The sequence below is a fragment of the Pleurodeles waltl genome, chromosome 6 (assembly GCF_031143425.1).
Source record: "Pleurodeles waltl isolate 20211129_DDA chromosome 6, aPleWal1.hap1.20221129, whole genome shotgun sequence".
In the NCBI taxonomy this organism is placed as follows: domain Eukaryota; kingdom Metazoa; phylum Chordata; class Amphibia; order Caudata; family Salamandridae; genus Pleurodeles; species Pleurodeles waltl.
The window spans coordinates 1,641,418,188-1,641,442,577 of NC_090445.1; positions in this window are offsets into that span (position 1 = coordinate 1,641,418,188).

Below are 24,390 nucleotides of genomic sequence, written 5' to 3' on the forward strand. Positions count from 1 at the left end.
ACTGAACTTCCTTCTCCTCTGGTCTGGGCAGTGGATGGTCTGTCCATACCATGGCCATAGGGGCTGCTATATGCGTTTCCTCCAATTCCTCTCCTGCCCGGAGTCCTGCAGTAAGTCAGGGTGGAAAGGTCTCATGTGATCCTCATTTCTCCTTACTGGCCCCGCCATCACTGGTTTGCCATCCTTCTGTCTCTGGTCAAGGGGCGATCTCTGGCTCTTCCTCACAAGACCTCTCGGCATTAGTTTCCTCAGCTGATGGCATCTCGATTATGTCTGACGGCTTGGCTCTTGAACGGGTAGGTTTGGTTCAGTTAGGATGTTCTTCGCAGGTTGCTTTGGACATTCAGTCTTCCCAAAAACAGTCTACCTAGAAGTCTTATAAAAAGCATTGAGGGTCTTTTTCTTCTTGTTGCAATGTCCGTTCTGTGGATCCTGATAGTGTTGATTATTTAAGATCCTGGACTTTTTACAAGATGGATTTTTGAAGAGTTTGGCCCCCAGCACTCTTTCTCCTCAGTGGGCTGCTGTCCGCACTTGTTGCTTTTTTCAGATGACTGGCCTGCCTTATTTCACCTGGTCTTGAAATTACTTTGGAGCTTCAGGATGCAGCAGCCTCCTGTCTGACAGTTGGTTCCTTCATGGGCTTTGACCATTGTCCTGAGGGGGTTTCAGGAGGCACCATTTGAGCCTCTGGAGGAGGCTGATTTAGTTTGGCTGTGTGCTAAAGTGGTTTTCCTGGTGGCCATTATCTCAGCCGGTTGGGTGAGTTGGATGTCCTTATGGCTGTTTTTCCCTACTTGAAATTCTTCCAGGATTGGATAGTGCTCCGTTTGGTTTCTAGATTTATACCTAAGGTTTCTTCTTTGTTTCATTTTTCACAGGAATTTGTTTTGCCTGTTTTTTCTGACTCCTCTTCACCCCTTCCCTCTTCCCTGGATGTCAGGAGGGCTCTTCTGATCTATTTGGATCGTACAAAATCATTCAGGTTGTCTCAATCCCTGTTTGTTGCTTGTGGTTCTGTCTTCAAGGGTTCCAAGTTTCCACCCAGACTCTGAGTAGATGGGTCAGGCAGGCTATCGCCCGCGCTTATTGTGCTGTGGGGGAGTCTCTTCCTGATTTCCAGGGAAGGTCCACTCAGGCAGTGTCCACTTCCTTGGCAGAGACTGGGTTCTTTTTGGAGATTTGCTGGCGGCCACATGGTTGTCTCCTCATACGTTCCTCACTCATTACTGTCTTTCTGTGTGTGAGGATCTTGATGGCCATTTTGATTCTGCTGTTTTGTCTGCTCCTGCTAAGAAATTCTGTTTCCTTCAATAAACATGTTTGCTTATTTCTTTTGGTGCAACCGTGTTTCCTTTCTACTTGGTTACATCTTCATTGGTTAGGACTGTGACAAGGAGGACCCTATGAGGGGTAACCTTCTGTTACTTACCGGTAATCTTCATTACCTCAAATAGGGGGGGTCCTCGTCCTAGTCCTCTTCCCTTCCTTCCTCCCTGTTGCACCTTGTCTGGCTTTTCTTGGTAATATACAGGACGAGGCAGGGAAGAGGAGTGGTACGTATATAAAATAAAATAAAATAAAATATATAGGAAAAGGACTACAGTGTTGCTCCTGTCGGGAGGAGGGCAAGCCTCACTAGTTAGGACTGGGACAAGATGGACCCCTATTTGGGGTAATGAAGATTACCTGTAAGTAGCAGAACATTACTCACTATTGGCCGTGATGTGCTCTAACACTGTGGCCATCTTGGCATGGTACTGCCAAAGCAGCTAGCAGTGTGGAAGTATCAAAAACGAACAAGCTAAATCTACATCGTTGTTACATCAACGGACATAGCAGCTCCCCATTTGGAAGCAGAACTCTCAATGGACTGTTACTTCAGTAAGCAGCTTTAAAGTTTTTGTGGACGTTTCAATTGCCGAGGCCACATTAACATAGCTGGTAGGTTTTCAAAATATGAAGAGAAGGGTCTGGAGGTCGATCTGAAAAGTAAAAAAAAGAGTACCTGCAGGAGCCTGTGGCCTGTGTAAGGACACTGGCTACCTGACATATCTGAAGGGTGGGTGGGGGGGGGGGATAGAAGAGGAGCGAGAGGAAGAGAGAAGAGGATGGGGTGTGGAGATCAGGGATCAGGTAGAGAGATGTTGGGAAAGAGTGGGGTTTAGGGTGGTACAAAGGAAGGTGAACGGAATCAAAAAGACAGAAGGAGTGATTGAAGAGGAAAGAGGATGTGTTAGCCTGAGACAGAGGCAACAGAAAACAAGAGGTGGTCTATAAAGGAGGGATAACAGAGAGAGATGGAGAGTTGCTAAAAGGGAAGGAAGGAGTGGTTACCAACAGGGAGAGATTAAGCATAGTGGAGGAGGCCATCAAGGGTAGCAGCTGTAGTGGATGGGTTGTGTGCCAAGTAATTGGAATGGATGCCCGCTTGAATCTCAGCCCCAGGGATGAAAGTTCTACTCTCTGAAGCTCACTCTCCAGGTTCAGCTGCTCTGATAACACAGGTTGACCGCACCCTTGGCGGACGGGCGCTGCCGCACAGTCTTAAACCATCCCTCGCAAGGAGTTACAGCCCCCCCTCACCCACCCCTCGCCTCCACAAATCTCACATCCAGTGGTTAAAGTCCTCATTTGGAGCTTGCCCTTCAGCTCTACTCATACATCTGAATGCAGATGTCAACCACCCGGGGAGGGTGCCACCTCTAGTTGGGACACAGTCAAATGTAGTTCTGGCAACTCTCCTGATGAGGGCAAGGGCCCATCCTGTTATACGCCCCCAAACCTCCCTGTGCACACCAATACCACCCTCTATATCTTGACGTCAATTTCTTCTTTATTCAGGAAGAAGGCACTTTGCAAGGAAGATGGAGAAGTGGATGGGAATTGCCATGTTGGCATGGTAGATCCCTTGCATGCTCTGCCTGTGTGTCCTCGGCCAGGGTGTGTAGAGCACTGTGATTCCAGGAAGAAGGGGGTTCCAGCAGGGCATCAGCAGCAGGGATGGGGGCAATTACCTGTACATTACGACAGAGCTCAGAGAGTTTATAATTACAGTAGCTACACAGAGCTTTGGATTTTAGACCCGAGGGAGTTGTGTGCATCTGTGTATCAGGGAGGAGGGGAGGCGGCAGAGGAGCGTTTGACCCAAATGTGATCAGTCCAGTCCTCCACCACCAGTCTACAGAAGCGAGGGTTAGACTCTTCCACTGATCATATATCAGTTTTCAGGGGGTAACTGACAAAAATGCTCATTATTTCCAATGAAATTCATTATGTGTAAGGACTGGCCACCGGAAGGAGTACTTGGTCCAAGCTCCACAGATGAAGACTCTGCTCAGAGCCTAGGCGGAAGCTGGAGCCCAGGAGGAGTGCTGACAAATAAGAAGACAGGAACAATGAGCGACCTGGGAGCCAGCCAGTTATAAGTACAGGTAAGTAATGGGCGGGCTCTAAACCCATTTTAAGATTATTTGTTTTTATGCATAAGACTCTGCAAGCACAGCACAAGCGCTGGCCAGGCGAAAACTAAAAATGTCCATTCCACCAACTTAAATTTCCATGGCAGTCAAAATGCCACACATTTAACTCAACTTCAAATAATTAAGTCATACGTGTGACAATCTGAATGGACAGTCCCTGTTTTCACCATGATGATATTTCTTTCATTTTTAAGCCTGTGTCATGGGGGGGAAAAACTACGGTGCGAGAGAGACTTTTTGTCAGGCCTTTTCACCCAGCCGTTCCCTTGGGTCGGCTCTCTTTAGACATTGCTGGTAAAAGTCTCATGTATACTGTGGCTTCACTCACTGTCCTATCTTTCTTTTCCAGCCTCCAGTCACTTCATTGGTGCATTAGGCCTACAAGTTCACCCGCGGAAAGCTTTCATTGCAATGCACTGTCTGTCAAGTGTCACTGCACTGCCCAAAGTATTGATATTTATGAATAAGATATGAGTAGTGCCAACAGCACATACCTGGAATGACACTGGCTCCCCTGAGAGCCCAGTTTAAGCACTCACACTCTTGCATGGCTGCCATCTTTAAGCAGGGCAATATGCCATTTATGAAACTCTAACCACTTGCTTCCTAGCCCACTGAGAGTAAAGTAAGGAACTCTTTTTCAGACACACCTGTGTAATACACTGACCATTGTGGGCTGCCGAACTTGGCACAACCTTCAGATGTCATGTTCTTACACACTAGATTGAGTTGGTGGGCAATACATCATCTGGGCACCTACGAGTGAAGCCACAGTTGAACCCACATAACACACGTTCTCAAATACACAGGATTATGTGAGACTTAAGATAGTTTGGTAGCTGTATTGTTTCAGTAGTCAGTTTGGTTTTCAGTTCTCTGTATTTATTATGATAAGGCTAAAGTTTCATAATATTTTCTCAGAGGGGTCTGAGCTGGACTGAGCACTGTGACGTTGGCTCAATATATTTAGATATTGTATTTACAGAACTCAAACATTCCATCTAGAGAGGGTTGCTAATTATATGGTAGATCTTAATGCACTGCTAATACTGCTTTACCCAATGGTTCTTACACACAATCCCCCATACCAACACAGTCTCATGGTTCAAAGGCTTCAAACAACTAAAGCCAAGACACTCAACGAGCATGTTAGTTTACCTTTGGTACCCTCTTTCTGGTGGATACTCTTTCTAACCACAGATTCCTCACCTTGGAAATACACCCAGGCACCAGAGATTTTTCGGAGTATTGCTCGCACACACCAACAGGAGGCATCATGCAGCTATGTGTTGGCTTTTCCTGTCCTGGAAGTGACATCTGAGGTGCGTATAAGCACCACCCATGCATGTTGATATCAGTATTTGTCTTTACTCTGTCCACACACTCAGACACGAATCTCAATAACTGATCAGATGTGACAGTGTAAAGATCTCTAAATTGGGGCCTTTTTATGCATGGAGAAACAGAAAGTTGCACAGAATTGAGACGTGGCAGGGCAGTGAGGAGTCTGTGGTTGGAGTATCCACCAGAAAGAGTGTTACAAAAAGCAAGTAACTTGTTATTCTGATGGATACGTCTAACTACAGATTTCTCATCTTGTGAACAAATAAGGAAGCAGCTTTTGCCAGGGTGGTGGATCTGTGGGATGGCTCAGACCAAAAAGTCCTGCAGGATGTAGCAGAGGATATGCCCATCATGATGGATCTGACTGTAAAGGCTTCATAAACATGTGGCTATCCAGGACAGGTATCTGCATGCCACCTCACTGGTAACATCTTTGGCTGTGGCGGAATAAGCCCTCAGACCTTCTGGAGGATGCTTCTTAACCAATGCGTACAGATCTTAAAGAAGAGGTCTAAGCATTGTGAGATGATGCACTTTGCAACACCTCACCTTTCTTTCCTCCAGAGAAGCCCACAAAGAGTTGGTCGCCTACCCCGAGGTCCTTGTTTCGGTCACTGCAAAAGTTCAGAGCTCTTTTGGTGTTCAAACAATGGAGTTTATCTTCCTCTTCGAAATGAAATATCTTTATTGATTCAATTGTTAGCCTTGAAATTGACACAAAAATATATTATCTTAATGTAGATAGAGTTATAAACATGAAGCAACAATCCAAGACCTAAATCATTTTTCACCTAATGGAATCTAAGAATGGGACGATTACAATTACTACAACATCTAATCCCAGTGCATCTGACTACCAATGTCTTTAAAAAGTGCAAGAACGTATACAGTTCAAAGAAAATTGTAATTTAAGTTACATCTATATTAGTTCAAATAAAATGTAACCTAAATATTTTTTTTGTTGTTTCCACTAGTCTCCTCTTTCCTACATATTTTCACCATCAGTATATATGCCACAAGCATATCACAAGACCGATTCAATTTTCTTGGCACAGTAGTAGAAGCAGCATAGCTCAATTAAAATATTTACAATTTAAGAACTGTTTCCCAAACAAATCCGTTATATAATTAAAAACCAAATGCTGTAACGTGTAAATCAGCCACGTCTCACCTAAAGTAATGTCATTGGTAGCAGCTTAAAATCCATTATACCATTTGGTATTCTCAGAATGCACAGGTCAATTGACCGTGGCATGACTCTTTCACTTGTAGCCAGACTGCCCATAGGCAAGAAGCTATAGAAAGACTGCCCATAGGCAAGAAGCTATAGAATTAAAAATAAATTAATCTGTCCTAGAACAGAAAGGTAGTACATAACTGATACCATAAAGTCTAAATGGAGACATAATAAATTTTGTATGTGCCATACACATTTTGTGCAAAAGAGCAGGAGGTGCAAAATATTACCCCCCCCCCCAAACATACAATCACAGAATTCACTTCTCGTCTGAAGCCTTGTACACCTGGCAATTTATTCCCTAGTAGGCAAGGTCCTTAATCTGAACTTGGTATACAATGTACATTTCAATTCAGGTACAGATACAACTTCCTCCCCAAGCCTTGCCTGCTGTCGAAATAATCACTTCATCTCACACCATAGAATATATTGATAGTCCTACCCGGCTTGGATCAGTCCGTAGGAACCGTGGTTAAAAATTACTCAATAAAATCTTCATATAAGCCAACCAATTACTTTGTCTCAGGCTGCTGGAACTATCTACATCTTCCAAGGATTTTAAGTAGATTGTTGCTTTAGGGTTCCTCACCAACTTAATTTAGTATAACACTGGTTTTAATACTGCTAATTCAGTAATTGGCGTAAGGCCAAGTTTCACATAGAATGCTAACAGGGGAGTGCCCGGCTCCAATTTAGCAGAGCCCTTAGGAAATTATTTTTGGCTACTTGCAGTGGACATAAATTTCCATACCCCCAAACCCCGGCCCCATAAAGCGCGGCCGCTACTGTTTTCTGCTTGTAAATTTGGAGAATTTTACTAATGCATTATGCAGCTGTTTTTTGCCTAAATTTTATTACCACCTTAGACGTCTGTGATAGGGTTGTGCTTGCCCTCAATATCCGGTCCTGCCAACTAAATTGTTCAGTAAATCCTATCCCCAGGTAGTCATAATGTTTGACACAAACTCATAATTTATCTTTAACCTCCTCTTTGTTCCAGGGAGGTTTTTAATGCCATACTCTTTGATTTATCACAATAATTATTCGTAGCCTTCTTGTTGCAATAATCTGTTAATCTTCGTAACAATGTATGCATTGCACTTTCTGTTTGAGCTAGCAAAACTGCATTGTCAGCGAAGAGCAGGATTGTGTACTGTATTTCGTCCAGCAATTATAGGATCATCAAAGGTTTTTCCCAGTAAATTGACTACAGCATCATTTAAAAAGAGACTAAAACATAGGGGGAGCAGCACACATCCCTGCTGTACATCCCTTTCGATTGGGAATGTTTCACAGCCTTCACCTGCCGTTCCATACCTAACCCCATCTGTATTATTGGTATGAAGTGCCATTACTGCTCGCACAAGGGAGACCTCTATCCCTTGCTCTACCAAGGATCTTCATATCCTTTTTCGAAGAATGAGGTAAAATGCTGACTTCAGATCAACAAAGGAAAAATACAATGAAGACTTACTTTTCATTGCATATTTTTAACAAATCATATACAGGCGAACAATTGATCTACAGTTCATACCCTTGATCCGAAAGCAGCTTGCGCCTCATTTCAAATATTTCCTTATCAACACAGCCTTGTAGTCATCATCAAAGTTTATGTCAGATTAAAACATTCTTAAAACCCACATAAAATAGTTTCATAAAACAATAAAAATTAAGAGATTTGTAATAAAAGCAGAAAAAATGGTAACATCTACAATGACTTTGTGAGTGAGACAAGTAAGTAAATTTGTCATTAAGTGGACGCTATTCTTAAAGATTTGAGGAACTGGTGTAGATCTTCTCATCAGTGTCCGACCTTATTATCTTCAAGGCTTGTTTGATTTTCCATACATCCAGCAGAAGACACATTGGTCTTATCCACTTCTTGCTGCCTGGGGCATAGGCTTGGCCAAAGAAAATAAAGATTCTTCTTTGCATTTACATGAGGGGCTTAAAGTGCAGGTACAATACTATCTAATAGAGAAACTAATGATGGGTAATACGCCATATCAAAACTGAAGGAATAGTTGCTTGGCTAAAGGAGAGGATATCTTGTCTAATAAGGATTCAAAGAGGAAAATAGATTTAAAATCCAATAATCCATCAAAACTATGCCCCAAACTTTTTTTTCCTAGTCTCCTCATCACAAAGCAGAGATTTAAAATCTTTTTTAACATGGACCTCAAAAGAGCAGATGCAGTCTCTGGGGTATGCCCCATGGGGAAGGCAACTTTACTTTGACAAGTATATCTTTTTATATGCTTGAGCCATGGGATCTTCCTGGAAAAGCCTGGGCACATATGCTGACGTCTGACGTCACAGGGCTGCACCACAGGGGAATTGATCGGCGGCCAGTCCGTAAGCCGCAACCCAGTCTGCAAGCTGGTCCGCTAGCTGCCGCCAACTACCACTGGGGGGTCACTCTCCCCCGAGGCCCCCCCCCCCTCCACATCAAGGCCATGCAAAATTGATCTGCAGGATCGTGCGCGAATCGCGGACTGCCCCAGGAGCAGAAGGGTAGATCGTCCACCGGCCCGGTCGACCAGCTATCCCCATCAAGGGCCCGCAGGTCCGTGCAGAGGGATTGCCCCACGGTGCAGGGGAGCAAGTTGGTGGCCCAGTCAGATCCACCAGCGCAGTAAGCCACCGTAGACCACTGCTTGCTGTCTGAGGGCTGTCTTCCTGTTCAAGGCCATCTTCCTGCCCACAGAAAACTGCAAAGAGAAAAAAAAAAAATACCTACCGTTTTTTGTGCCCTGTTCCTTTTATGTGGGCACTTGACCGCCTTGCCACCTTCTCCCCTTCTGCTGCCTCTTCTCCCCTCACCATTACGCCAGCTGTTACGCCATAGGCAAGGAGCCCATCAAGAACTTGCAGAGTGGACTATAGAGGCCGCAAGTGCAGCAAGTTACCACTCCCCACTGGGGGCTGTCTTTCTTCCCCGCCGCCTTGCCCGATTGATGCCCCATTGCAGATAAGGAGTCCATCTGGTACCCGCGGATGGGGCTGTTGAGACTGCGGTGGTTGTGGGGGAGTGCAAGCAGCCCGTCCATAGACATCACATTACCTGGCCACCTTACTGCAGTTCGGAGGATTGGAGCGGCGTTTTGGCATCTTGGAGCTACCCCACACCATATTGAGCTTCGAGAGGAGGGAGGATCACAGCTGGTGTTCACGTACACAGTGAACTGCCACACTCCCTCCCATCGCCTCACCACAGTTAAAGATAGCTCTCAGGACCTCACAGAGGCTGTGGGCGATACACCAACGATACTGCGTAGCAAATTGGAGACCTTCAGACCCCCAGTTCTAAGAGCCGTGGAGGCCACGAGAGAGGCTTTGGTGGCACGACACTGAAAGGACTGGGGACCAACGTACGGAGGCCGACCAGTCCCTCCTGCAGCAGGACCCAAACACCGGTGGCAATAAAGAAGAACTGGCAATATCAACAGGCCTTTACACAGATGGCCCCTCCATAAGGTGGAACAATAAGGTACTGTTGTCCCTTTAAATTTTACGTAGGCCTCATTTCCCCACGGAGGGCCTTATCCTTCGGGCACACAGAGATTGCAGGAACACTGTGGGTGCAATACGGTACATTTCCCAACTTGAAACTAATGAAACATTAAGCATTGCACCGTTGAACACAATGACTGCAAAGAAAATTGAGATCCGGCCGACTGGTTTTGGGAGATCATGTTCTAAAACAAAATCTAATCCCTTGTGCAATAAAGTCACAAATACCTTAGGTCTAAAGTGCAGAAATCAAAATGTTTCCCAATGGGATAAAGAGAAGGCCCCCCCCCCTTCTTCAAAGCCAGGCTTTTCTGATCGTAAGGGTTTTTCTTCACCAGGAGAACCCCTCTCCACCTGTGATTATCACAAGGAATCAGCCCTTGCACATGTCTCTGCAGATCTAAAGAAGAGCCCATCCTTGTTTACATCTTCCTTTATTCTTGATCCTTCGTCTCTTCGTAAAGCTTCTTCACCCGCTTCAGCTATAATCCCTCCACCAAATTATGAAATGACTAGCTTATCCCCTGCAAAGGAAACCTCATCTCATGAACCTGGCACTGATGCTCAAGTTCCATGTACCAACCTGGACAATCTTCCTGGGGACTTTACTCTTCTGGATCTAGATTTAGAACTTATCCAAAGATATGGATCACACCAGGAAGCAAATTTGCCCCCACCATCGCTTCTCCCTTTACCCAAGGGACTATAGTTTTTCAGTAGCACACCCTCCAACCATTCCTCTCTTTGTTCTCATCTTTCAATAACATATGACCTGAGCCTAAATATTAATCCTTTAAGCAATAATCCTGATCAACATACCTTGGTCTCCTCTTCGCTCGCAAGCCTAGAGCGTCTCCTATTCTCCATTTTGAACCTTTTAGAAAAGTTGGTTGGCGGGTCCAATTGTATTCTCGACTCCGTAACTGCCATTTTAAAAGAATTTACAACTGGCAACGGAATATACCCTGGTTTCTGCATGCATCATTGTAATGACCTCTTAGCACAGAATCACACTATCGTAAACAGTGAAACACCTGCTGGTATTGACTTTTGCTCCCAGGCTGGAGCACCGCAGGTGGGACAATCCCTCACGAATCCTATGTCAATTGAGAGCCCTGTCAAATCCATTATATTTGTACTAAGAGACTTTAAAACAGAGACAGACTTGGAACCAGTTTGCCAAAACTCTGAGACGGTTATGTTTCCAATCTTTAAAGCTCGTTCAAAGGCAAACATCTTAACTAACACCTCAGATACCCCTGAGGAGCCTCCAATACACAAAAGGAAAAAAGTCCAAAAAATCAACCCGGAGACATCCCAAAAAGGTCAGAGAAAGATATGTTTTTCCAAAGACCAATCTGGCCTGCAAGATTCTTTAAACCAGGAGGCCCCAGTTTTACATTCTTGCCTCGCACCCTCTGCCTCTTCGTCAACATGCGACCTCCATCCATCTATCAGTAATCCCGAAATGGTCAACCTAATTCCAACTTGTGAGCCAGCTACTTCTCAATCAACTAGGTCATCCTTGAATCCCCTTGCTCAAACCTTTGAAGCCACCACAGGACTAACACCCGCTCAGACTTGGCTGCATCCTATTAGAAGAGGACAGGGTCGCTACCCTGTGGACACTTTAACATTAGATTTCATGCTTTTATTTGACAATGATCTCTTCAACAGATCTCAATTATTAAAATGTTTCTCTGATATTGAACCTTTTAGAATGATCGTAAGAAAGGACATACGTTTGGTCTCCTTGGAGGTCGCAGAACCTGGTCCGTTGTCTTGTGTATCATTTTTCTCCAATTTGACTGTTAACAAAATATGAAGCAACTTAGTCGTTGCAACGTAAAGGTATTGATGTAGTCCCCATTTTCAGGGAGACCGGTTTAAGGCTAACCAAGCGGGATCTCCAATCTTCAGATGGGGTGTGGAAACCTCTTTCCTCAGGCATCCCTTTGGTTAAACACAACACTAACTGTCACACTTACCAGGATCTAAAAATTCACCTGGGGGCCTGTGGGTGAGAAGTATTATTTAGGGACCCTCCCGTGTGTCCACCTCCTGACTTAAGCATCAATCACTACTCTTGGAATTGGTTACCATCAGTTTTAAGTAGTTCTACCAAAACCTCTAGACCAACAGTACTATTAATGTAGCAATGAGCTTACCCTTGTATCTTGGAATGTGGCAGGTATAAAGGGGAAAAAATAGATTTTTTTGAACTCCCTCAATCCTGATTATAATTTGTCTTCAAGAAACCTGGTCGATTGGGGAGTTGTAGTTTGAAAATAATGATTCCTTCTGCTGTAAGGCCTCCCCCCTCAACAAGGGGTCACGGAAAAGGAAGGGTCGCATGTTTGCTGTCAAATAGACTGCACTGGCAGCAGGAATGTTTTAGGGATCCTAGTCATTTGTTTTTAGCAGTAACTTTACACTGCATTGGAGCTGTAGACAAGGTAATCTCCCTCACTTTGGTTGACTCTTATGTCCCTCCTGGCGTCCCTTTAAATAATCTCCTATTTAGGGTATTTCTGTACATTAAGGAACTTTGTGACAGGGACCCAGGAACCCAAATCATTCTGGTAGGACACCTAAATTGTAAGATTTCTAACCTGGGGCTGGCATCCTTCTGGGATGAGGAAAATGAAGAAGCATTTAGATTACCGCCTTGCATTTTTCCCCACAAAACAAAGCCTGATAAGCGTGGGATTCTCCTTCTAGAGTGCTTGAGAGAGAATGATTGTATTATTGCTAATGGTAGACTCCCATCTGACTCCCCAGCCCATTCGACTCATAAATCGCCTGGGGGTGCTGCAATCCTGGACTATGTGATAACAAACTATCAGTCTTTCTCTCTATTAAAGGATTTATTAGTAGTACAGACCACCCTCAGTGTTCACAATGTTCTGGTAGCATCTCTTGTTCTGAAGGCACAATGCACTGATTCATGGAGTCTAGCAGGGCAGTATCCCCAGCTAAACGTTGAAAACGGTAGAACATATTGGTCCCCAAATAGTTTTAAGGGGCTTAAAGGAATTCTGGAAAGTACCCTGAATGACCTTAATAGCTGGGTAGGGAATGAAATGAAGAGTTTCTCTAGCATCATGCAACTGGTTGCTTCAATTCCCAGTCAAAAGCCTCAGAATAAATATATAGCAAAACACTGCTCCCTTTTATTAGTAAATAGAGAAATTAATGCTCTTAGTCATAAACAGCATAGGGATCATACATCTACGAGGCAATCCCAGCTAGATATTCTAAAAAGAAGGAGGTTAAGAGTGCGTCTAAAAAAGGACGCTGCTGATAGATTCTAGGTTGCAATAAGAGAAGCAGCCTCTTCCGGCCATACTAGGCGGTTTTGGTCCCTGATTGCCATGGGGTGTGGTACTAGAACCAAGCCCCTTCCAATATCTATTAGTGAGCTAAGCTGGTCAACTTTCCTATCCGACCTTTATGCTTTTAATGGGACTACTATGGAAATCCCTCAAACCAGATTCGATTCCTCATACTCCTATCCAACCCTAAAATAAATTGAGGCTACAATAAGAGGAATGCGTAGTTCCGCCGCAATGGGACTAGATGAAATCCCAATACTGTTAATAAAACACAACATATCCTCTTGGTGCAAGATTTTATTCCCGGTGTTCCAGTATTGCTATGAAGTTAGGGAAGTCCCCCAATCTTGGAAGGGTAGCGTTATTGTTCCCTTGTATAAAAAAAATTACCACCAGATTGCACTTTTGGATGCGGTCGGAATTTTGTTTGCTAAATTCCTGTTGTCACAGATTATTGATTGGGCAGAAAGGTACAAAATTATCCCCTTAGCGCAGTCAGGCTTTAGGAGAAATCATGGCACAATTGACAACATTTCAGTTTTGCAAGTAATTAATGAAAAATATGTCTCGCTGAAAGGGGAGCGGATCTATGCAGCCTTCATAGGCTTCTCCACAGCATTTGATAAGGTAGACCATGTTCTGTTATGGAAGAAGCTTCCTCTTTGACCTTGTGGTAGCTCTTTACTCCTCCACCTGGTACTGAGTTTTGCTAGGGGGTGAACAAGGTCTATCTCATGTAATATTAACCAAAAATGGCCTAAAACAAGGTTGTATGTTGGCTCCACTGTTATTTTCTCTGTATCTTTCGGATTTACCAGCACATTTAACTACATGTGAGGGTTTTTCTCCCAAATTAGGAGGTAGATTGCTATGCTGTCTACTTTAAGCATAATTATTTTAGATCGTACCCCAATGGGGCTTGATAACAGACTAAAAGCCCTTGAACAATACACTGAAGCGCACTTTTTAAAAATAAATTCCTCAAAAAGCAAAATCTTGTGCTTTCACAGGAACAAAAAAAGTACAGCAATTTTAACTTGACCTTGGGAGCACAACCGCTTGAAAGAGTAACCTCTTACGCATTTCTGGGTAAAATTGTCTGTGGGAACCTCAAAGAAAGAGAGCATATAGAGCATAATCAAAGAAAGGCCCAATCTCAAGCCAATGATTTGAATACCCTCTATAGTGCAACGGGCAGAAGGCATTTTAAACATCTCTTAGAGGTATATTGGGTAAAGATACTGTAGTGTAGCCATTTTTAATGTAGCTTTTTGCGCGTTTGCTTAATGTGTTAGGCCTCTGTGCACTTTGCCATAGATGCATTTTATTTATCCTTGCACTGTTATTTTACAATAGCCAGTTTCACAGTCTTGTTTTATTTCCTTCTATCACACTGTTTAGCTTACTTCAGCACTGTGTTCTCAAACAATACATTCTTGCTCGCTCTGTGCTTCAGTCAAGGATACAGTCTGGTACATTGCCGATAGACGTGGTAGAAGTTTAGTCTTTATGGTTCGTAGAAAGTCCACATCCTTACGTAGGGACGTTTCTTAGAACACCGGCGTGTTAGTTATAAAAACACTTTCTAGTCCTGATACACATAAAAGGGAGATTCCGACCAGGAACCCACAATTAGATGCTGACTGCCCTGTTGCAGATGCTGATCCAGATCACCAGCCTTTGCTCAGGTATGAGGGTTGATGTCCTCCCGGCGGAACCAGAAAGGCAGGCTTAGATCTTTACATGCTGTGCTCAAAATATAACTTAGAGAGAACATAATTTAGTTGCAATATGATAGCCTTATTCTTATGTTTCACTCTCCTCGTTACTATTTCAATCCTACTGTGTTGTATGGTTCTGGTTATTGTGACTCACGGCTTGTTATCTAAAATGCAGTTGTTTTATTAAACCAATCTTTAAAACTCAAACTGCTTTTGTCATTTATATATGAGACCGCACTTTGTACAAGAGAACTGGTTGTGACCTGAGTGACCACGACTTCCCTGGGAAGCATTAAGATGTCATGCGCTCGGCTGCCCAATTGTCTCTTCCCTTTGGGAGAGATGAGGCACTGCTAGTTAGCTGGAGCATAACCCGGATTTGGGGTGACAAGGGTCCTTCACCGTGGGTCAGACTTAGTCCCCCACACTGCGAACGATCCTGCCACCCAAAAATCCAGTAGTCTTATTAAGATAATGAGAGCCTACTTGACATGGCACCGCCAACGTTTGGTCTGGCTCTAATTTTCGGGTCCACCAGTTTATCTCGGTCTCATATAGTATAATGATCCCTCAGTTCCTTTAACGGAGATGTCCGTGGCACTGAGGATTTCCACCACCGCGGTATAGGTAATCCTATTTAAAGCAGATGGTTGTTCAAGCTTGAACCTTAGAAGGAAAGACCCCGTCTTAGTGTGCCTTCTCTGAACTCTCATTGTTTTTCTAATGGCGAATCCCCAGGTAATATAAAAAGCTCTTAACATTCGACGTTTTTATACAGACTTAACGGCTACATATAGAAGCTTAGTACAATTTGTGATGCAAACACTAAATACAAACCCAGCGCGTGCTGCTCCAGCACAACCACATGCAGTAACACTAGGTATAAACCCGGTGACTGTACACTCTATTATGAGTAAAGTCCCAGCAAAACGGGAGGAGACTCCATTTTGGCTGGCACAGAAAATTAATACGCTGGAGGCGGTATTTCCCCATAAGGGACCTCAGGATAAACATAGAATACTACCTATGTGTTTACCATTTGGGATGGTTCCCACAGTGGAACATTGTAATACATGGGGCACGGTGTTTGCTGCACTCGGTACACCGACATTGGCCAACCTACCGGAAGTGCTTAAACAAATTCAGGATGAATACAGAGCAGCCCCGGCCTTAGATTTAGGAATGCAACTGATGGGCAACTTTGCCACGGTTTCTTCAATAATCCTAAGCAATCTTAAAGGGGAAGCGGTTGCACTTGCAGTGCGCATGCATCTTCGTGACGTCCCGCAACAAGATCAGGAGCAGGAACTGCCTAAAATAATAGCGGAAACATATTCCAGTATCGGTCGAGATAGCCTAGGGGCTAGACCACAAAAACCTCAATTTCAGGGAAATATTAGTAAAGAAAATGCTAAACAGCAACCTGAGGGTAATAAGAAGTGCTGGGAGAAAAAACAACAAACACCTAAAAAAGAAAGGGGAGAATCTCCACGTACGGAGACCCCGCAGAATAGGTATAATCTCAGAAATAGAGATAATATAAAAACGCCTGATAGATATCAATATACTGATACACGCCAACCTCGTTCTTTTCAGGACTCATCGGAAATGAGAGAGGTGGGCGGTCAGAGCGGAGGACAGAGTACGTGAAACGAGACAGGAATCACAATGCTCTTCGGAGGTTTCTGTCAAGAAGGAAGAGAAACCGATACAACAAAAACAACAGTTTAAAAAGAAAAAGGTGGCGGCAGCCTCAGTTAGACATGCCACTCAGGAAGAGAGTTCTATTGAAGAATAAGACATGGGCACTAGCACTGCTAGACAGCGCGGCAGAGGTCACAATAGTTTGCCGGAATCTTCTAGAGCATCTGGAGGTGAAAGCAACTGATGACTTCATAAAAGTTGAAACAGCAGATATGCGTGTCTCCTAACCCGATAGGGTGTATACAGTGACTTTACAATTGGAAGGGAGACATTGAGCGCACTATACATGCAATCTTTTGGGATCTTGTTGTTAACATATATGACATCTTGCTGGCCGTACAAGATTGGCCACCTGATTTTGTCCGCACCTGCCCAGTTGGGGAGGAGGTTATTAAACCTTCCTTCTCGCCCCTTGTTCCAGGGGAACTCGCAGAGTCCTATTACATCAAATGGGCTCTAGCACAAGCACCTGCCTTATATAGAAATCACGTCGGGTGGGACAGGGTTTCTCCATATCATTTAATTCCAATTAAAGGTGAACCTCCGCCACAACCGCAGTATCCCATAAAACATGAAGCAAGGGCACCGGTGAGAGAAATACTTACACAATTAGAATACCAGGGAGTAATTGAACCCTGTGTCTCACCAATGAATAATCCCTTATTCCCTGTAGCTGTACCGGACCATCCATATAGAATTGTCTTAAACTGCAGACATTTGAACGGACATACACGCACATATGCTATACAAAATTCGCATAGTGCTGCACTAATGAGCAACATAGTGCGGAAAAAGTATAAAACGACTTTGGATATCTCGAATGGATTCTTCTGCCAGAATATAGCACCTGAAAGCAGAGATTTAACAAGCTTTAGCGCGTTAGGCTCTCAGAAAAATTCTGTAGTTTGCCTCAGGGGTATAAGAACAGCCCAGGACTGTTTGCAATCGTGTGACTGAAATTTTGCACGAGTTGGACCCTGAAGCATTGTCATATGTGGATGATATATATATCACAGATGACGAGTTGCTACAACATTTAAGACGGGTAGCCCGCATTTTTGTAGGGTTTGCCGAAGTCAGCTACCAATTTAACTTTAAAAAATCGAAAATTGCCTTCCTCAGCGTCATATTCCTTGGATACGAGCTGTCGAATGAAGGTAAGAGCCTAGTGCCACAATTTTTAGAAAAGTACACACAATTGCAACCACCAAATACGATTAAGAAACTCCAATGATTGTTGGGCTTTCTGAATTTTGGCAGAACATACATTCCTGAGTATATGAATTGATACGTCCTGATTTTTCGAGCAAATTCTGGACAATTGAACATACACATACTCTTCGAGACTTACAAGCAGATCTACTAGCCACAAAACATTTACACACACGGGACAATAAGACGCATTTGGTCATCAGGGTGATAGCTGGGGCCATTGGGTTTACTTATGTCACATTTAATGAAGGTGAGACAGTCCCGATTTGATACAAGTCACACTTGTATTCGGCTGCTGAACAACGATTTGCACCCACAGAGAAAATTCTTACTGCTGTACAGATGGCTGTTATTAAAGAAAGACCTCTTGCCCAGGGAAAACGCATTATTGTCGTTTCTCCTATTCCGGCCCTAGAGGCTGTTACAAAAGCTAGCGTTCCAAACGCAAAAGCACTTCACCCGCGATGGATACAATGGGCTACATCTTTAACACCCACTGATGTTGACTACATCTTTGACCCAAAGTTACAAACTCAGGAATTTCTGCAATATGAAGTTGAATATCCAGTTCCCGCTGACACGTTGCCTATTGATCAATATCAAGTAGTCATGTACACCGATGGCTCTGCGCAACCGGCGATTGGGACAAAACACCAATATTCGGCTGCATGTGCGGTAGTGAGCGGCTCTATGGAGGGGGAGAAATTCTGCCTCCAACATACTTATACACAGACCTTAGGGGATTGTACAGCACGATTAGCTGAGCTAAAAGCTCTACTAATGGCACTAAAACATACAGATCGAACGCAGTTCACACTGATTGTTTCTGATTCGTATTATTGCGTCCAGTCTTTTAATGAATATCTACATTACTGGCGCTTGAATGGGTTCAGAGATTCAAAAGGCAACACCATAAAACACAGACTACTGTGAGGGAAGGTAGCAGACTTGAAAGAGACGCTATCCAAAGTCCATGCTGTACATACACTTGGACACCAGCGTGTTGGAATACACGTTGCTGGAAATACTTTGGCTGATGAAGCCGCAAAGTCCGCAGTGGCAGTTGCCACTGTAGCTGCAGTAACTCTTTCAAGTTCCAAACCAGACACAGAGATCATGGCTGCCATAAAGGCTACGGTTGATGGCACGCCTTATCCTAAAGGATTTCCTAATAAATACCAATACTTCATGGGAAGTATGCTGAACGCTGAAGTTAAAATTCCTAGCGTAGGCGTACGTGACATCCCCAATAAAGCTGTAAGACTACAATTGATTAAAGCAGCGCATGAGGGAGTGGCATCTGCACATGCTGGCGTGGCCGCCACAATTTCGCTATTACAGGCCCGTTACTGGTGGCCTGGTCTCTATAAAGAGACTAAGCAGGATGTCCTTTGTTGTGACATCTGTCAACAAATTAAAGTTTCAACAGCTAAGCGCCCGCCACCGACACCCCTCTTAATATCAAACAGACCATTACAATGTGTGTACTTGGACCATTGCAGTCCACTAACACCTGATAGTGCATACAAATATATACTAGTCGCTGTTGATTCTTGTTCCAGATTTGTGTAGGTGTGGCCACAGCGCTCGGCTGATGCTCGGATTGTTATTAAAGATTTGTGAGTCTTTGTCGGTACATATGCAGTTGCGGCATTCCATTTGGACCAGGGCCCTGCTTTTGCCTCAAGGGCATTCAGGGACACCATGGCTTAGTTGGGGGTCCAACTCCAGTACTCGTCTCCCTTTCATCCCGAGGGAAATTCTGTTGTGGAGCGATTATACCGTGATTTAAAGCAATCCTTAACAGCCAGAGTCTTAGGTACGGGTCGTAGTTGGCTAACCCACCTGTATGGAATTCAGAGAGCACTCAATAACCTGCCTAGAAGGTCCCTGGGGGGAGCCGTACTTCATATGAGTTCCTGTTCGGAACACAAATGTTTGTTCCGGATCTTGATGGTCCTGGTGTGGAGACGGCAGAAACGCCTTTTGACATAAATGATCGTGTCACTGTTTTACAGGAATTACAGCAGTTCCGTGAAGATAACTCTTCTAAAAGTGCCGCCTCCACAGGAATTAAGGATGTGCCAGTAACACCTACCGGCTGGATTCCCAGGGTTGGGGATCTTGTGCGTGAAAAGGTTGCAGTGAAAAAATAATTTGGCCCTTCTTATCGAGCACCAGTCCCTGTGTTGGGGATACACGGAACGAGAACTGTTATTTTACCACCGTTGCCAGGTGCCAAAGAAAATCGCTTTGTTTCTATTGACAGTGTCAAGTTACAACATGTGGCCGATTCTGCACAGCAGACCAAGTGGAACATCCAGTAGTTCTCGAATCCCTCTCACTACTGGGGAAGATGTTCCGCTTCAAGTTATCTATAACAACACTGTTGCCTCTCCGAGCTTGGGGAGGGTGGATGATGATCTTGCATTAGTTCTTCTAACAACGAATAACTTAGAAATATTTGATCGAGTCACCATGACAACTGACGTGACGGATGGTGCTGTCTACAGTGTACCAGCCTGAGAAACACCAACTCCTCCATTGAATACGGCGACACCTTTTGCACAAACTGCCTCTGGGTACTTTGCCAACAACAACGATGATCTATCAGACTCGTTTGCCTCTTCAACTACTGACCTGTCAGGTCCATGTAAGCTGATATGTTGGCTTAAAGATACGTATTTTGTTTTTCCATGGAATTATCTGTGGCTCTTATTGACTATGCTAGCATTTTTTCTTTGGATTGGGTTTGTGATTACCTTTTTTCTGCTGATACATGGTCATTTTCTTCCTGAGAGATCAGCGGTTGAACAGGTGGAGGAGGTGTTGAAACCGCATTTTTCATCACATAGGGTCTGAAGAGACTTGTCCATTGTGAACATTTCTGCAGTACCAATTCCGGATGGGATTGTGTGGGATAAAGTAATGTTTGATATATACGGCCCCACTGAGGTAATTCAAATACCATATCTTCTAAAGTTATCTATGAATTATATCGTAATACCAGGCATTGTATCTGATGATTGGGATGTGAAGACAGTTGATTCAATGATGAAAGAATTACAATATTATACGGTCTATGAAAATGAAAATGTTTACCAGTTTAAAGACAATTACGGTGACATGTTTTGCTATAATTATTATGGGCACCATTTCATACACAAAGCAAGTAGTCCAAAAACAATATTTGACTATATGCAATGGGAACATTGCCCAACTCCCCCGCAAGGGAGTTCCAAAACTTACTTTGATAAATTTACGTATTTTTCTGGGCATCATCAAACGAATGCTAAGTCATATTATTTTAGGTTAACTCCGTCTAAAGATAAACAAATGTTGTTGACTGACACAAAATTTATATATTCAGATTCCTTTGTTTCCCGACTGTCAATTGAAGGTTATGAATATTGGTAAAAAAATATTGATTTGAAAAGTGTTTGGGGAACAAAACATTGGCAAACGAAGGGTAGAGAAACATTGTTTAGAGCATGTCTCATTCCCTTCCAAATTATTTTTTTGAATGATACAGTACAACAGACTAGCTGTTTAGGCTTAGCAACAATTGGAGAATTGAACATGCCTAGTATACCTGTCCCTGCCAAAATTAAATTAATAACTGGCAGAAATACATAAATGCCACTTTTAGTGAACTTACAGAATGGGTCTAGAATGGTACATTTAACACTTCATTGACACGTCCAGGCGGGTGGTTATTGTGGCCCATAGACACCAATGGGTGTTATCAACGTTTTGACACCTCCTCGGGGGGTGTTTCCGGACGAGTAGGTCAGACCCTTGCTATATATCACCAGAACATGCTGAAATAATTACTACATATAGTGTGGGAAAATTGTGCCAGCAATGGTTAAAATCATCCTCGCTAGATGCAGTTAAGACACATCTCGCTCTCCTGTCTAATAACACTGACTTACAAGATTTGTTGTCAGGCCCGAAGACACCACGTAGGAAGTGTTTCTTGTATGAAGTATACAATGAAATATGGAAACCTTCCCAGCAGGAGGCTACAGCCCGGTTAAGGCAGATATATCAGGACAATTTGAAAAAGGCATTAGCTGTTGTGGATAATGGAATTCACACCGACCGAATATATACAATTAACAGCATTGTTTCTTCTGCTATAGACATTATACGATCTGATGTCTTCTTTATATCATGGACAGAGTCAGACCAGGTCCATTATGCAGTTGGGTTGGACACTTCAGACATTGAAGGCGGGTCGCGTTCCGTGGCAGCACATCAGTGCCAGGGACATATTTTTTTCCTCTAATTTAATGCGACAACAACTACTGATGGCTAAGAAAGAGGCGACTTATGTCATGCTTAACATTGAAAAGTTAGAAAGATTGCCTTTTACCATGGCCGAGATTCCCTCTGCAGAGTGGTTATTACACAGGGTTGTTAATCTGCCTATTTCTACATTACAATTCACTTCTTGTCTGAAACATGTTCTGGTAGGCAGATATGAAAAGTTGGGAGACAGTTACATCCATGAGGTGTGGGAGCTTCCCTTCTTATACAAATGTCTCAATGGTATGAAAGAGGTCTTTGTTAGCGGTAGTGAATGCAAGACTTCGGTCAGCCATTCGATGATTTGTAAGCAGCTGTCCTTGCATGGGTTGTGTAATGCCTCAGTGGCGAACTTGGCTTGCTATCTGAAGGGAGTTCCGGTCCCCTTGATTAAACACACATTCCAGGTGCTTTCGAACTGCAGCTACGTCCTCCTCAATAGTGAAGACTGTTGTGACATGCGGGCCTGAATAGTTTACGTTGTTTCGGCCACTAAGGTCGTTACTTGCTGCAGGAGTGCGTTGCTTCCCCCCACTAAAATTAGGGAGGTAGCGGATATTTTGCCTCAAATTGCTACTTCCAAGGTAAATTTCGACAAGCTAAGTAGACTGAAGGCTTTATTGTTTCAGAAGCATGTGGCCCTTACATCTGCACGTGAGACCTACGCACTTCAGGTGGCAAGGTCATCGGCGGAAATACAGTCCATGTTAAATACCAACTTTCCGAGCCACTTTGGTGAACTCGTGGGACGTATATTTAATGTTTCCAGCACGGCTGGATTAGCACATTTTTTCAAAGCTGTTGGTGTTGGTTTCGTTCACACCTTCTCTTCCATATTTGGCTTAATACGTTTGGCTATTCATTCAATTTTCGGAAGCATTTTGGGGGGATTTCCATTAACTTTGGCTTTATTAGCTGGCATTTTGCTATTGCTGTTGTTTTTCCGCAATGGCTGTCCCACCGCAACAAGGATGAATGTGGGCGCTCCCATCGGCGCAGCTGTGTCCTTCATGGTCTTGTTTTATTTCCTTCTATCACACTGTTTGGCTTACTTCAGCACTGTGTTCTCAAACAATTCATTCTTGCTCGCTCTGTGCTTCAGTCAAGGATACAGTCTGGTACATTGCTGATAGACGTGGTAGAAGTTTAGTCTTTATGGATCGTAGAAAGTACACATCCTTACGTAGGGACGTTTCTTAGAACACCGGCGTGTTAGTTATAAAAACACTTTCTAGTCCTGATACACGTAAGAGGGAGATTCCGACCAGGAACCCACAACAAGATGCTGACTGCCCTGTTGCAGATGCTGATCCAGTTCACAGGCCTTTGCTTAGGTATGAGGGTTGATGTCCTCCCGGGGGAACCAGAAAGGCAGGCTTAGAGCTTTACATGCTGTGCTCAAAATATAACTTAGAGAGAACATAATTTAGTTGCAATATGATAGCCTTATTCTTATGTTTCACTCTCCTCGTTACTATTTCAATCCTACTGTGTTGTATGGTTCCGGTTATTGCGGCTCACGCCTTGTTATCTAAAATGCAGTCGTTTTATTAAACCAATCTTTAAAACTCAAACTGCTTTTGTCATTTATATATGAGACCGCACTTTGTACGAGAGAACTGGTTGTGACCTGAGTGACCCCGACTTCCCTGGGAAGCATTAAGATGTCATGCGCTCGGCTGCCCAATTGTCTCTTCCCTTTGGGAGAGATGAGGCACTGCTAGTTAGCCGGAGCAAAACCCGGATTTTGGGTGACAAGTGTCCTTCACCGTGGGTCAGACTTAGTCCCCCACACTGCGAACGATCCTGCCGCCCAAAAATCCAGTAGTCTCATTAAGATAATGAGAGCCTACACGACAATACCTCCTTCGTTACTGTATGGTATTGAGCATATTGCAGTTTCTAGGTGGATCTTTCTCAATAAACTCGAGGGACATGTTCTAATAGATATCTTAACTGTGAACTCTGCCTTCTCTGTACCGATTCTAAGACTTGAGTTGGGCCTGCGCAGCTCTTTTATACAAGGCCTGGCCGCGATAATCCGTTGGATGTTTAATTTGATGACGTGCTGTGACGACTCTTTGCGGTCACTGCTACAAAAAGAAATACTAGCCGGTCATAAAGTAAAATATACAATCTGCAGGAACTTTTTATATGACATTGATCTTTTACAATTAGATCCCTCTGTAATTTTTACTTTCTCCAGCACAGCTTAAATCTGCACTCAGGAAAGCAACTTGGGCAGTGAGCTTCCGCCAGGAGAGCCAGGCCTGTACACATAGTCAGAGTTTTCATATAATATCTGATTCTTTAAGGCCAAGGATCACACAGCCCTACCTCATTTGGAACTTGCCTCATGGGTGGAGAAGATTCTGGCTTCTGCTGCGACATGGGCAGCTCCCCCTGAATACATTACAAGCAAAATGGTTTGGCGCTTCCGCCATTTGCAATCTATGCCATAATGGCGTCCAAGATTTGAAGCATGTTGTTTTAATCTGTCCGGCCTTGTTGCCTTATCGTCATAAGTGGTT